Source organism: Crocodylus siamensis, chromosome 4, assembly GCF_052110815.1.
Source record: "Crocodylus siamensis isolate JL-2025a chromosome 4, ASM5211081v1, whole genome shotgun sequence".
NCBI classification, from domain to species: Eukaryota; Metazoa; Chordata; order Crocodylia; family Crocodylidae; genus Crocodylus; species Crocodylus siamensis.
This window is the reverse complement of record NC_143398.1, coordinates 116,980,879-116,996,079: the sequence shown is the minus strand read 5'-3', so window position 1 is coordinate 116,996,079 and position 15,201 is coordinate 116,980,879. Positions and strand designations below refer to the sequence as shown.

The 15,201-nt window shown below is 38.8% G+C and overlaps 1 protein-coding gene across 8 annotated transcripts in view; it reads left to right on the top strand.

Moving 5' to 3' along the window:
- EPS8 (EGFR pathway substrate 8, signaling adaptor) overlaps positions 1 to 15,201 on the top strand; it is a 190,587-nt gene that overhangs the window by 74,817 nt on the left and 100,569 nt on the right. For 6 of the 8 annotated variants that reach the window (XM_090043539.1, XM_090043537.1, XM_090043536.1 and 3 more), the window contains one exon: positions 13,540 to 13,600. The exons of the other annotated variants lie outside the window; for them this stretch is intronic. The gene's annotated coding sequence lies outside the window, so the exon portion shown is untranslated. The remainder of the gene's footprint in view (positions 1 to 13,539; positions 13,601 to 15,201) is intronic. 8 annotated transcript variants of the gene reach the window in all.

Sequence of the window (15,201 nt, the reverse complement as noted above, 5' to 3'; positions counted from 1 at the left end):
CATCTAATTATGTAGTGGGCTGACCACATTGTGCATCAACTAGACCTATTTGAGTCATGTAAAAAAAATGCAACTTTGTAAATACTTATGGTGCTGGATACAGTCCAGTCGACATGGAGCTTTAGTATTTGCAAAACACCTATAATTTATTTTTTCCAGTATTCACCCAACTCCAATAATTAACACTGCAGTTCATCTTAAATGCATTTTTGCTTAAGTTTGTTCTAAACATCCTTTTTTAGTTTGTTCATTGTGAAATGCAAGTGAATAAGCCATGTTTGCTTCAGAGTCTGCTCTGTGTGATGCTTGTTGTTTTTATTGAAAAAAATATTATAGTTAAATGACTCATCTTGTTCATGAATACATTTTTGACATTTAAAGAACATTTCCAGATTTGGTTTCCAGGCTAGAATAATATGTCATATGGTGACACACTAATAAATCTGAGCTCTTGATGAAAACAGTGGTGGTGATGGTGATATAAACCATGGGTTTACATAGCTTTTTCATGTTTTTAGGCTAATTTAAAGACTGGAATAGATTAACAACACAGCACTGGAATGAATCTCCTGAGTTTGGAGTCCAAGGAATATATTAAATTATTAAATTTCTGATTAAATTATCTGAGTGAGCACTGAGACGTTGAAAATAATTTGATTTGTAATCATCCTGTACTTGGCAACTCAGACTGCATTATATACAGTTCAACCTGTTCCATTTCAGTGCCTTAGAATTCTACTTTATAATAGTTCAACTAGAATGATTTCCAGTTCTTTCCCATTTTTATGTAGAAATATTTTTTGAAAGTTTAAAAAAAGTTTAAAAAATTGCCTCAAAAAGGTGTATGTTTTTCAAGCACCCAAATGCAATACAAGAATGCTTGTGCAAATATTACTTTCTATGTATTTTGAAACTCAGTTTCCAAGTGCCGCTTTCAGTGCCCTTGATGTAAAATTTAAAAGACAAAGATAGCTAGTTAATCTGAGAAGCAACAGTGACACCGCCTACCCGAGTCCATCTTTTTCCTATTGTTTATAAGAGGGAAAAGCAGCTTCTTGGTATTCTGAAATTCTGCATGGTTTTCCCTAATCCAGGAGGGGTCCATAATTCAGGTTAATCAGAAAGCCCATTCTTTTATTTACATTTTATTTACATTGACTTTGAAAACTGTTATGATTTTATTTTGCCTGCTTGTCTGGAAGAGAGAAAAATTCCATCTTGATTTTGATCAGTGTTTCTCAGTGAAAGCTAGTAAGGAGGTTTAGCAGTGAATTTGCCTCTCATTTCATCTACACATGGCCTTGCATGTGTACATGACACTTTTTAAAGCAGGCTAAATGGTTTTGCACTGCTTTAATGGCGTTGGTGTTTGTATGCATCTGTGGTATATTGCACATTAATTCCAGCTGCTGTAGGGGAGGTGTAATGGCCATAAATGACTTGGGGTGCAGAAAACTAAAACTCCTTCGAGGAGTTTTAGTTTGCTGCCCCTACAGCCGCGGAGCAAAACACCGGGCTCTGTGCAGCTCCATGGCTCTGCCGGAAGCCCTCAGGCAGCCTGGCAGCAGCCTGGAAAACCAGATTCCTCCCAAGAAAAGCAGCAAGCCTGATCTTGCCCCCTGCCTGGAGCCTGCCTGCTTGAGCTGCACGGGGGCCCGGTGCTTCCCTCTGAGTCGGGTGCCACCTGGGGGGGAGGCTGCTGCTGCCATGGAAGAAAGCACCAGCCTCCCCCCTCTCCCGGCAGCCCAGGGACTGCTTCGCCTGCCAGCAGCTCACCTTCCCCTCCCCACCGGAGAGGCAGGTAAGTCAATGGGGTGTGTGCATGACATGGGGGTTTAATCAGCCGAAAATTAAAGTGGAGTTTTTTTTAAACCCACCGCTTCAGCTTAAAACCCCTGTTTCATCTACACATGCCCCAAAACACTGACAACAGTTTGGTTCCTAACCTCTGTTGAAAGTCAGCAGGGATGAGATCCTAACACATCTGTGTTTGAAAAGTTGAATGGTCCTTTTATGTTATAATTTGCATCCAGTGCTCATGATTCACTGTTTTGGCTTTGGTTTGGCATGGCAGGCTGTCTTCTTATGTGTAAGGCAGAAGGTAGGATAAGGTGGCATATTACAGGCTAAATTATTCAGCAGTGCATAATAAACCTATGCATGTAAGAACACAATAGGTAAAAATGTGAGAGTGAGTTGTGAACATAGAAGGAGAAAGGTTTGGAGGTGGCTTGTAGAGGAGTTTGGAAGGTGCAGACGGGTTGGGAACAGGAGGATGGGTAGGGACAGGAAAGGTTTGCATCTTTTTGGTGAGTGGGGTAGAGAATTTTTAATGCTAAGAAGGTTTGAAACATAATTTAAAAAGAAAGGTGCTTGTTTTTGCTCACACCCCAGTGATCTTTCAGTCAAAAATTGGCTGGGAAAAACAGTGTAAGCCAAAATTTAAATTTCTAATGAAAGAAGCAAGCAGAAACAAAAATAAGTAGTTATTTTCTTCTGTAAAAGAAGTTTTTTAACCTTGTGGTTAAGCCTGTGCACAGATACTTGGAAATCTGGACTCACTTGTCAGCTCTCTGAAAGATTTTCTATGTGACCTTATACCACTCATTTATTTCTTTCACTGTATATCTGTTTCCCACCTGTGAGGCGTCTGTCATAATTGTGATTTAATATTTTGGGGCATGGAAGAGGTTATAACTATTGGACATGATTTAACTGCTCAGACAGAATTTCAAGATTCAAATAAAAAGATATGACGTTCCCCAGCACCACCCTTTTCCTTTTCTTTTCTAAATTCAACTTCCTAGAATTTACAGTATCTTTTAAAGATAAACCTCCTTTTGATGCTTTTTTCCAGAGATCAGTATACTATCAATCATTTCTCCATACATACAAGAAATTATCAGATTGGTCCTTAATTTCATTGATTCATTAAGGATACAACTCTGATAAAATTGAGAAATATTTTTATTTTTTCAAATCTCTGGGTAGAAACTGTCTCAAGCAAAATAAAATAAAATAAAAGTCTCAATTTTATATACTGTACTGCCATGTTTTAAGCACACAAATGAGCAAGCTGGTAAGCTACCAAGTTAGACAGCTGTCCAACCATCACAACCTGATGCAGGATCTTTGGTATTTAATATTTTACTATCTGGACTGATACTTCTGGATTAGATGCATCTGGTTATACATGCGTTTTCAAAGCCATTGTCATCCTCTAGTGCAGGGACAGGCAATTATTTCGGGCAGAGGGCCACTTACTGAGTTTTGGCAAGCCATTGAGGGCCGCATGACAGGCAGCCAGGGGCAGATAAATATTAATTAACTAAATTTTTTAGGGCCCCTGAGGGCCAGATACGGCCTGCTGGGCCGGATCTAGCCTGCAGGCCACATTTTGCCCACCCCTGCTTTAGTGTGTTTTGCAGATCTGTTTGAAAAGCTCTAGGCAATGACCCATTTATATTAATATGGATATAAATGAGTCTGATGTATTTTTTCAACACACAACTTCCCAAGATAACAAACTTACATGCAGCTGAAGAAAACATGGTTTCAAAACCAAACTTATTCTGAAGAGGCTTGTCAGAACAGCATGTTTGTCACTGTCCTAATCTTGTCATTTTGACAGAACAACAGAAACACCAAATCTTTTGGTCAAATGATTGAGAAAGGTCATGAATCTTAGTGACAAGTGCCAAAAAGACTTCTACAGAGCAAGAAATCATTCAAATCACAGTGTACTGAACCCAGAGGAATGAACCTTTAGTAGAACTTTTTGTTGGTTGGTTCTTTCTTTTTTCCTTGGTTGCCTACTTTTCCACAATAAAGTCCTGGTTTTCCAACTCAGTAAAAATGTGGGAATCCACAAGGATTTTTTTGTTGTTGTTTGTTTTTATTTTGTTTGGTTTTTTTTTACCTCTTTCCAGAGCTGAATTTGAAATCTAAGATTTAAAACAGTAAAGGCTGGAAATAAGGAATGGAGATAGAAGATAACATTTTACCCTGACTCTTTGGATTTTAGTCTTTTATTTGAATATAATCTTTAAAAATCAAACATAGCATCTACCAACAAAGCTTAGGATAGAGGAGATACTTGCTGGGAGGCAGGTGGCTGGGAACTTGTATGAAGCAAAGGTTCCATTGAAACAGAAGTGTTGGAGTCCTCACCATATACAGCTTTGTGAAATACTGGCAAAATGCTGCATTAGGTCTGCAGGGTATGTTTTGTTCATGTTGTTTCTTGTAGAAATGATTTCATGTACGTGGCTATCTAGTTGTGTATCTCCAGTTTTGAGAGATGCTGTATAAACTTAGAATAAATGATGGATCCTAGCTGAAAACTGGTTACAGTCTTACTGGACAAAAAACAGACCGCATGCAAGCACAGGGGAACTGTGTAATAGTTGGAAGCAACAGCTAGGGATGTACCCACCTTCAGCAAATTAAAAACCATGAAGTCACAATAAGAAGAAGGAGTATTTGTTTGCTGATGAAGTAGTAGAATATGTAGCTCTGACTTTTTCATTTTTGTCAGGAGAATTGGCAAAACATTCTTGGTGTTACTTTTGCACACACATGAAAATGAACCATATGTTGTTGCAGGGTCATTAGGGGAAAGAGAGAGGCTTTTTTTCCCCCTTGGAACCAGCCTGACGCATGCCTGCAGACTGAAAATACAAGCTGTGGATACTGGGAAGGTTTTATGTGCAATTGACACAGGGAAATAAAGCTTCATCCTTGACCACAAGGTACTGTTTCAGAGCCCATGAGGTGAAAACTAGGTTTAAAAGGACACTGGAATATTGCAGTCAGTGTCAATGAAGTACAGTTGCCATGGTCAATAGGTGTAAGGTCCTCTATCCAATAGAGTCTGTGCAAAACTTACATGAGAGGGGAGCGGGGAAGAAGGCAGAGATAGAAGGGAAAAGACTTTGGCTGATACCCAGTAATTGTTCTCTTTACCCTTGCAGTGATGAGTAATGCAGAAGCCTTCCACTATATTGTTGCTCAAAATCCCATTGGGCATAATTCAGTGAGTAATGTTGGTTATACTGAATGGATACAATGATGTGCATACACATGTGCATGCATGTTTTTAATGTACGTTTTATTTGTGTGTAGGTGATATCCATGAGATAAAATGGAGTGGGGATTGTTGGGGCAACTGTCTTGGGGCACTGACTTTGCCGGGGTGCGGGAGCAAAAAACAGTGGCTGCATCTGCAGTGCTGTAGGCACCCAGCTGCGTCCCCACACAGCTGACCAATGTGATTTACCACAGGTCTGAAATTACATCACGTGCCCTATTCAGTACCTTTCCTGTAGCTTGTACTCGCATTCAAAACTGCTGAGAAGCTGCTATAAATATTTTCAGAATTGTGTGTATGTTTTTAAGTCAGCCTCTGGCAGAAATGTATCATCTTTTTTTTTCAAATGTGGATTTTCATTCAAAATTGCTCTATACTTGGACTAGCAAGATTTCAGACCTGAGTCACTGACAGTTTTTTTAAAGTATAAAAATGTAACACCTAAATCATTAACAGAATTCATGAAGCTATGCAGCTGCATAACATTTGAGAATCATGCCTCTTATGTGAAGTTAAGTAGAATAAACCTCCTTGTCAGAGATACTTAATGTAATCAAAACTCTAAGTTCCCAAACATCATGAAATTCTGTAGATGTGGTGGAAGCAATTGTTGAATATGACTTTTGACTGGGCATACCAACTAGCATTTTTAAATATATGATCAGTAAAATAAAATGTAATAACTGAAAGATTTTTCTAAACTGTCCTTGCGTTATTGCAAGGGAAAATATTTAGTTTTAAGTTAATCATTCTCCTGTTATGATACAGAGGGAATGGCTAGGTTGAGGAATTGATAACATTATGGGGCCTTTATTTTCTAGCAGTGAAACTTAGTTTTTGCTTGTCTGTGTTGGATAGATATGAAATGCTTAGTTGTCTTGCTTAGCACAAATTTAGCACATTTGGTAGTAGTTTCTTGTAGGGAAGAAAGATCAGTTATTCAGATATGGAGAGTAAATTCTTAAGTGAACTGTGGAGGAAGGCAGGAATTAAGTTTTTAAAAAGACATCCTCAATTAAAAAAAGAAAAAGCCGAAAAAACCTGCTTAGCATGTATATTAGAAATCTCCTTACTGCTTGAGGGGACTCTGTGAAGGACCAAACAGTTGGCACGGCATAGCAATGTGTAACACTGACCAAGTTGGCAAGGAAGATTCAGACTCATTATGAAAGAAGTGCGGGGAATGTATTACCTGTACTGTGGTAAAGAGATCTTTAGTTTGCAGAGCTGTCAAATCAGGACCTAACAGGCATACCAAATAGTGTATTGGCAAAAATGATGATTTGGCGTATTAAAACATTCTCAGAGTAATATTGAGTATCAAAAAACCTTCTACATTTTTTTTCCTACTTCCCTAAATTCAGTACTTCAGTAGACTTCTCCAGTCATAGTTTCTGATTTTGGAAGCTTCCTTATACATATTATTTAGAACTTCTAGAATTGCATCCCTAAATAATCATTCCTTTTCAATATTTCAAATATATTTTAATCCTCCATTTTCAAGCCACATTGCCACTTCTGATATTTTTAATTTACTTCACTAAAAAACAAAACAAAGAACCCCTCTAACAGATGCCAGTTAAAATACTGGCAAAGTCTTTGGGTAGAGGTGATATTTTTTTATTAGACCGATTAAATAGTTGCAAAAAAAAGTTATTTGCAAGCTTTTGGACGCTCACGTTCTTCCTCAGGCAAAAGAAAGAAAGAAAGAAAAAATGGTGAGAGATATGAAAGATGGTCAGAAATCCCTCAGATATGAAAAAAGCCAGTCTCTAGAAAGCTGTTCTGCAAGAATGCAAATTTAGGAGGGCTGCAGGGATTTATTTAATTGGTCTAATAAAAGATATTGCCTAGACCCAAAGACTTCTCCTTCCTTTTGTGCTCAGACCAACACGGTTACTTCCTAGATCCCAGTTAAAATACTGAGCATCTTTACTGCAAACTTTTCAAATAATTAGCTGTTACTTGAAAAGCTGAAGCCCAGTTTTTCAAGTGTTAGGAAGCAGGACTTCATGAATGATTACATCATTGTATTTTTTCTAATATTGAAAATTAAATATTCAGTTTATAACATCCTAAGAGTGGCACTGAAAGCTACTTACCAAATCTTTTATTCAACTCAAGTGCTCATTAGCTTGTTACTGCAGGGCTCCATCTTTAAAACTGCTTCCCTGGGATTATTTTATTATAGCATAAAACCTACAGCATTAAAGTACCAATGTACTATAATTGATTTTTGTGTAGAAGTGATTTTGGTGAGGTTCCATGTTAATGACTTTGGGCGCATCTACATGTGCCGATTTACTGTGCAGTAACTGAAATTACTGCGCAGTATGGGTGTGCATCTACATGTGCACACCCGTACTGCATGGTAAATATGGTGACTTGCTCCTACCTGAGTGTAAATTTGATATTTGCATGATGCAGGTATTAAATTTACTCCTGATTAGTTACTGCACAGTAATGCACATGTAGACACCTTACTGTACAGTAACACTGCATGTATGGACTGACTTGGGACTAAAGTTAGTTCCAGTTTGTCCACACACTGCATTAATGCACCTTAGTTCCTGCATGTGTAGGTTCTGGCCTATTCCCACTTACTGCACAGTAAATTTAAACTGGTGTAAAAGCACATGTAGATACACCCAGTGGCTGCAAAACAAGTATGTTCACTTTATGAGCAAATGCCAGTCAAGATAGGGGAATTATGCTGGACTTTTTCTGTCATGTACAGCATCATAAATCATAGTTAGAATCTGCAGACCAAATGCCCTGGTGATGCTTTTGGATGCTTTACCCATCATTGGTTGCACAGCTATAAGCCACTGACATAGTAAGCAACTCTCTTCTCTGCGAGACAGTAGAACTTGCATTAATTGTGCTGACATTACGATGCCAACAAGCATATAAGTTGTAAAATTGTAGATGTGTTACTGAAGTGGGGAACACTGACTCTAAAGCATATACAGCATGCACATCTCTGTGTAAAAATTGTACATATGGGAGGCTTATAGACACTGATGTGGGATACATATTAGATCAGTCGTTCTCAGCCTCCTTAGATTTGAGGCATCCCTTGTCATACTTGAGGCACCCTTTCATAACTTTTGTGAATTGAGCACCATTTCATTTAAAAAACTAGTTTCTTGTAGGACTTACCTCTTTGCAGATGGGGCAGGCCTTGGGGGTAGGGGAAGAACTAGGCAGGAAGAACCTGAACCTGCCCTTATTTGCTTATCTCCTCGCATCTTGCTTATATGCTCATATTTCTTATGACAGCCTTCAAAGGATTTCTTGGTACCCTGGTTGAAAATCACTGTTTTAGATATTTAAATGTTCATTCTCTGGTTGAGTTTACACAAGGGAATTCAATTTGTAATTCAATATTGTGGCCCTGGTTCAGGTGGGATCTTAAGCTCCACTTCAGTGCTGTCCTGACTAGAGGTATATTCATGAATTGGGGCCTCAGTGGAACAAAACTGAATTAATTTATAGGGGCTCTGGGACTTTTTCCCCTTTCCATATACCCAGTGGCACCTTTTCTTGGATAACTGAGCTGCACTGCTTCCCCTTCAGCCCCACCAGTGACCCTGTCTACATATCTTTTAAAATGCCTTCACTTTTTACTTGAAATCATAGAACTAGTTTGCTAACTGGCACCTGTGTTCCTATCAGCCTGTCTTCTTTTCACTCCTCCCTTCCTCCAGATTTAATATGGCACATGAATGGAGCTCTTTGCTTTAATGGCTGTGAGAAGGAAAGTAGCTTCCAAGTTTGCTTCTTGGACTGCAGCCCTAGTGGATCAACTGAAATAAGCTATGTTCAGTGGTTATTACTATGATCAGTGAATGTTTTTGTGTAGGTGTGAAGATTGATATAGCTGGGTATAGAGTGGAAATCAATTTCCTGGCCAGGGTAGATCAAGTCTTAGGTCATTTTTACATGTACTTACAGATGCAGTGCCAGGCGCTTTAATTAGCAAGCCGCACTAATGAAAAGTTGCTCGTGGGTCGTGTATCAGCATTGCTGCACGTCTCTGCGCTGAAAGAATGGTGGCAGGATACTTTGAACTAAAGCCCAACGGACATGTTTTATTTCAAAGCGCCCCATCTTGATTTTTGTCAGCACAGTGACGCTGATGAACATGTCAATTTTCGTACTCCAGCAAGCTTGATTAATTGAGTGGGCTCTGATGCGCTGGATTTCCAGATCCCACGCTTAGGTGAATTTTGTTTGTAATCTTTTTAGAAGCCCTCTTGAAAAAGAGTACTGCAATTATTCTTGCTGTAACTCAGGTCAACAGGGAAAATATTTGTTGGTTAGGCCATAACAGCACCTGAGAAAATAAAGGTATAAACAGGGATTAAGAAGCCTGTAACTCTAGCTACCTTAATACCTTAGTATGTTGCTCATATTCTTTGGTTTCCATTTGAAAACAATGCAATAACAACATAGTAATAGCTTTTTATTCAACAAAGTGAAAGCAAGTCTATGGTAACATATACATATCACAGTTGTGCATAGCAATTTTACACTCAACTGATTATGTTATTGAATAGCCTAACTTCTTTGTCCTTCCTGTAACCGTAACCAAGCATTAGTTTCATTACTGTTACTCTTACATGCCATAAATGCAACACTGTTTAGTCATCTGGGGCAGTAAGCATTCTATGAAAATGCTCTTGCTACAGAAGGTTTTCTGTGGTAAAATGAACATTAATTTAGCTTCTTGTGGTCACGTTGCAGCATTCTTCAGAGAGAGATTTTTTTTTTAATAGTGCTTTTGGCACTTGGATGATAAATATGGAAATTAGAAATGATCAAAATCAATGGTATACCCAAAACTGACTTGATTTACATAAACTTAGTGGCTTTTTATGCTTTTTCTGGGAATGCCTGCTTTTGTCATGTGGTAGCTTTACATTCAGAAGGAAGCAACTTGATTCTGTTTGAAGATCAGACCCTTTCTGGTAGGTATCAATTTTGGATACCCAAAAATTGAGACTACCTGCAAAAAAAAAAAAAAAAACCACTCAGAAGATTACTCTGTGCGTATGAGTGATCTAAACCATGGCAGTAGTAAGATTGCACTAGTATTATTCCCTTGATGGGGTGCACTAGGACCTGGCTGCCACCACCACTACTTCTTCCTGCCACAGCCCTGGGGGAGTGCTCACCACTGCCACTTTTCCTTGCCAGCATTGCATTTGCCATTGTACTTTGCAACAAGCAATGAATTACATGTCAGGCAAGGAGTCCCATCTACCTTAGCTCCATTAGAACCTCAGATTTTTGTCCGCTTCACCTGCTCTGGGATGTATCTGTGTGCTGTCATGCCTATTCTGATATGTCTTTAGTGGCCACTACAATAAAAAAAAAACCTTTATAAAAATGTCCAGTTCCCATCAAAGTTGGTTCTTCAGTGTTGGAGTCTGGCATAGTGGAGGGCTATGCATGTATTGGCTGTATTGGCTCAAATTAAACATGTTGTGAATGCTTAAGTAACCTCTTGTACACTGTTAGCAGTCTTCTTTTTTTGTTTGCAAATGGAAATTGTTACACATGCAAAGGGACTGGCATGTTAAATTTCCCTCCCATAAATTAGGCTAGCAGTAACTGTAGCTTGTGAAAAAGTCCATTTTAATGATTCGTTCACGATCTGTTTACATTTTTACAATTTTCATTTTGAGGCTCTTGTGGTAATCTCCTGTTATGCCACTTAAATACCATGTCCTATTTATAAAGTACTTCCCCTTTGTTTTAAGTGAAAATATTTATCCTGTTACTAACCTAGTTCTGAAATCTTCTCTGAGTCTTGCATGTTTATTTAAAGGTGCATTTCGGCATTCTCCTTTACTTTACAACCCAAATTGATAGAGTTCATGTGCTGGCGTTTATACTATTGGGAGCTAATGTTTTATCTTCACACTTCGTAATAGATGACCTTGGAAAACAGTCTTTCATGGAATGCACTGTAAATAATTAAACCATTCTCTTGCAGTACCCTGGTAGTGAACCCAGGTAGTCTTTAGTTACAGACTCAAGATGGCTTGCTTCTAATTGAGTTTGTCCCCTCCCCCTAAGTTTCTAGTTATAAATAAACAAAACAAATAAGAAAAAGAACAAACTTTTACCCTAAAAACCACCCCCATTTATTTCTATAAATAATTATATCTTTATATAAGCGTACACTCCTTCTTTCATTGTATTATCTATGAGTTCCTGTGTGTATTTAAAAATATACACATACTTTATATTTTAGCAAAAAAAACCAAACAAAACAAACACATCAGTCAGCCTCAGTTATGAATTAGAAATTGAATTCAAGAAAGGCTGCTACTGTATTGAGCTGCTTTTTCTCCTCCCTCTCTCAAAATTTATAATCTACCTGTACAAACTGCAGGCTTCTAATTCATTTTCTGAGCTAACCTCATTGTGTGAACCAAGGCTTCTGTTTCCTTGTTCCATAAGAGCTTGTTTTGTAGGCACAGCAGATAGAATAAGGTGAAAAGAGAAAAGTTACAATAATAAATGAAGGATCGCTTCTTTCGTATTTTCCATTGTACATTAGAGTCCTTAAAACAGATAGGACTAATATTATAGGAGCTGTGAACAGAATGATTTGTAAACATCAGTGTTCTGTACAGTTGTGGAGGTGGGATCTACTCAATAGTGACAGCGTACTGTGGTCAAATAAATTATTTACCAAGGTAGTTAGAGGCAAATACAAATGATGGCAAAAAATGGCTACGTAACTAACCTGAGGTGTGTATGAATATTACTTATGCAGTGTTTTTATTCTGTAATTTATCTTGGTGTTCCTGGGTGCTCAGATACTGAGGTTTGAGCTCTTTCCAATAGGTAAAATCAAAGAATAAGCAACACAAGTTGAGTTCAGTAATTAGTCTGGTTTTGCAAATGCCACAGAATATTCTCTGAAAAAGTGTAGCTTTCCCTTTTGAGGAAGAAACATGAGTAGATCTCCAAAGGTAGGTTTTCCTTGTTTGAAGAAAAACCTGTGCATTGATGGATAAAATCTGTTCTTGAAAGTACAGAATGTAATTAAAATGAAAAAGCTGTAGGATCCACTGGAATAAATAGAAATAGATCTCAACTAAGAGTGAACCCCTTAGGATGAATCCTGCTTTAACCTATTGTCTCTTATCTTAAGACTTCCTAGAGATCCATCACTCTGTGGATTAAGGACGTACTTTCATAAAGGGATTTATGTATGAGAGAGAGAGAGAGGGAGGGAGAAATGTATTAGGGCTGTGTGAAGCTTCAGGTGCTGATTTGATTTGGAGGAAATTCAACCCAATTCGGTGGCTGAATTTCCAAATCTGAACTGAATCAGGAGACCAATTAAAAGGTCCAAATTGATTTGAAGCTCTCCAAATTGATTCAGAGAGTTTCGGTGATTTGGGCAGCTTCTTTAGGCAACTTTCCCTTTTATATAGTTAACAGCAAGTTGTGGCAGGCAAGAGATGGGGAGTAGTGGAAGTTATATTTCATTCATGGGTGTTTAAGTGTTTTATAAAGATAAATTTGTTTAAAATTAAGGCATATAAAGCTTATTAAAATCAACACAGTGATGGATTTATTCCTTGTTTACCTTTCTGTTGCTTTGTAAAAAAAACTCTTCTTCCAATAATATTGACCATTCCATTTTTTTTCTGTCATCAGCTCTCATTTTATGTCTTGTCCTTGACTGTATGTATTGGGGATAAACCATCCCAAAGACTGGTATCCTTTAGGGCATCATCAGTCAGTGGTGCCAGAGGTCCTTTAGGAATCAAAGGAGCATGAGGCTGTGTGTTGACACACACAGGAAACTCGTGGTGAGAAAATAGTTTGGAAAGTATTCTGAGTTACTGATGAGGTTCAGGGACAAATTTTCATTATGTGCTGTAGACAAGGTTTATTCAACACAGTCGAATAAACACAGTTTATTCAAAGCAGAGGAAGGCATAAGATGAAAGCAAGATACAATAGGAGGAAAAACCTGATTTTGGATAAACATTTTGTATTTCAGTGCAAGGATGTGGCTTAAGAATACTATGTTTTGAAAGAATTATTTTCAAAATCAATGTGGAGGCCATTTTAATGCTGAAAGAGTGAAGAATGAATACTTGACACGTTGGACCTCAGGCATCCGTCAGGAAGTTGACTGTCTTGTTACTCCTCTTTCTTTTTATTGCTGAAGACCATTTCTTTACTCAGTTTTGAGTTTCTGCTCCTTGCCCTTTCATTCTTTGAGGCAGTAGTCCCCTTAAGAGTTCTTGTATATTGGACAGACCAAGTTATCATTCCTTCAGACTTTTTCATCTGAAGCAGTGCTCTGGCTTTTGAACGCTGCTGCAGCAGCTTTTCCATGTATATGGGAACAGTGTTTGCAAAATGCTGCCTTTCTTCTTAATTTTTAGTTTTTTTAAATTCCTTTTTTGCAGCTGATTGATGACTGAATTGGCTTGTCTTGAGGAAACGTCTCCAGTGGGTGACAAATAAGAGGTGAGTTTTGTTGGACTTCCTACATAATTTACCCTCCATGTCTATCTACTAATTGCTCTTTGCTGTTTTGCCTCGTTGCAGTGGGTGCATCTATACACACAATTAATGCAACACAATATATTCTGGAGCCATTTGGGCCAGAGAAAACTGCTCCTGTGTGCAGCGTCTGCGTGTGCCCAGGACAGCAGCAATTTGAGTTGCAGCAGAGCAGCCCTAGGCTGCAAAGGGGCTGGATGGGAAACTGAGTGCGGAGCCATGTTGTTAGGTGGCAGGCAGCCCCCACAATTTAGCACCCTTGTGCCCCAGCCTTCCCCTGTCATCATCTACATGTGACTTTCAGTACAGTTACTTAATCCACAGTAAGGTAGTACCATCAGGGACAGTACTATTTTACAGCAGAGCTGATTAGTTTACTGCACCCTAATGCTGGTGCACATGTAGGATGGTAATGTTTTACTCCAGAGTTAATCTACTCCACAGTGAAGTGCACATGTAGATGCACCAAGTGTTTTTCAGTCTTCCAGTTGTTTTTCTCCTCCTTCCATGCTTGTTCTGTTGTTCAGTCTTTGTTTCTCTCTGCATTGCTTTGTCCTCATCAGGACAGTAATGCTGTCTTCAGCTGGCCTCTGTATTCAGCTCAGTGTGCATTAAGAAGCCACTGGAACTGCTGGTGTACACTGTCAGTGTTTTTCCTTTGTATCTTCTCCTATTATCTTTCCCTGAATGTTTGATACCATTCCTTATAGATGATTCGTAAGGCACATCCCCCCTCCCCCCCCCCCCCAGAGATACCCATGATGGCTGGTGCCCCTGGGAGGCACCAGTTGCCCATGCTATTCCTTGTTCCCCCCCACTCCATAAATAGGTTTTATGGGCAGACTTTCTCTACTGCTTACAGGTCCTGCAGCCTGTTTCTAGTCTTTATGTTTACTGTAGGAGTGAGAAGATGGAGATGGAGCTGCAAGAGGTACTGGATTAAGCTGTCTTCAGAGGCAAAACTTTCTTACAGTATAGTTTTTTGTTTTTTTTTCCTTGGCAGATCACCTTTCTGTTAGCTATCTGAGTATCTTCCTGCTCCCTATATGTCTCCTGAGAGAGGACCCATCTTTTAGGGCTTTGCTCTGTGAATGCTCATATGTTTTAAAGCTGTGCTAGTGTAAAGTACGTTTTTACTGTGTTGGAAACCTCCAGCCACTTCATTTAGGCCTGGGCAGGGTTCTTTTTTGTTTAACTTTTTGGCCACAACTCATCCAGAAGTACTGCCTGTCTATTTGCTATTTTGAGAAGTAGATTTGTAAAGACTGCAGTTGGAAGGGAAGTGACTGTTGAATAAATTCAGTCCTATGAAGGTTTTTTCGGGGGGGGGGTTTAAAGGGAAGCCTACCCAATGTTATGGAAAACACTTATTAGATGCCCTTTCCAGAAATTCTAACAAATCAAATGTGGCTAACAGCAAACTCTTCCTTCTCTTCTGTATACAACTACAGTTGTTCTGTTTACCAGCCCCACCCCTTTGCCGTATCAGCAGTTTGTCCACCCATTTCCTCTTCCTTCTAGGCAGTCTTATAATATAATTATTGTTTTCTCCTGGGCCTAACTAG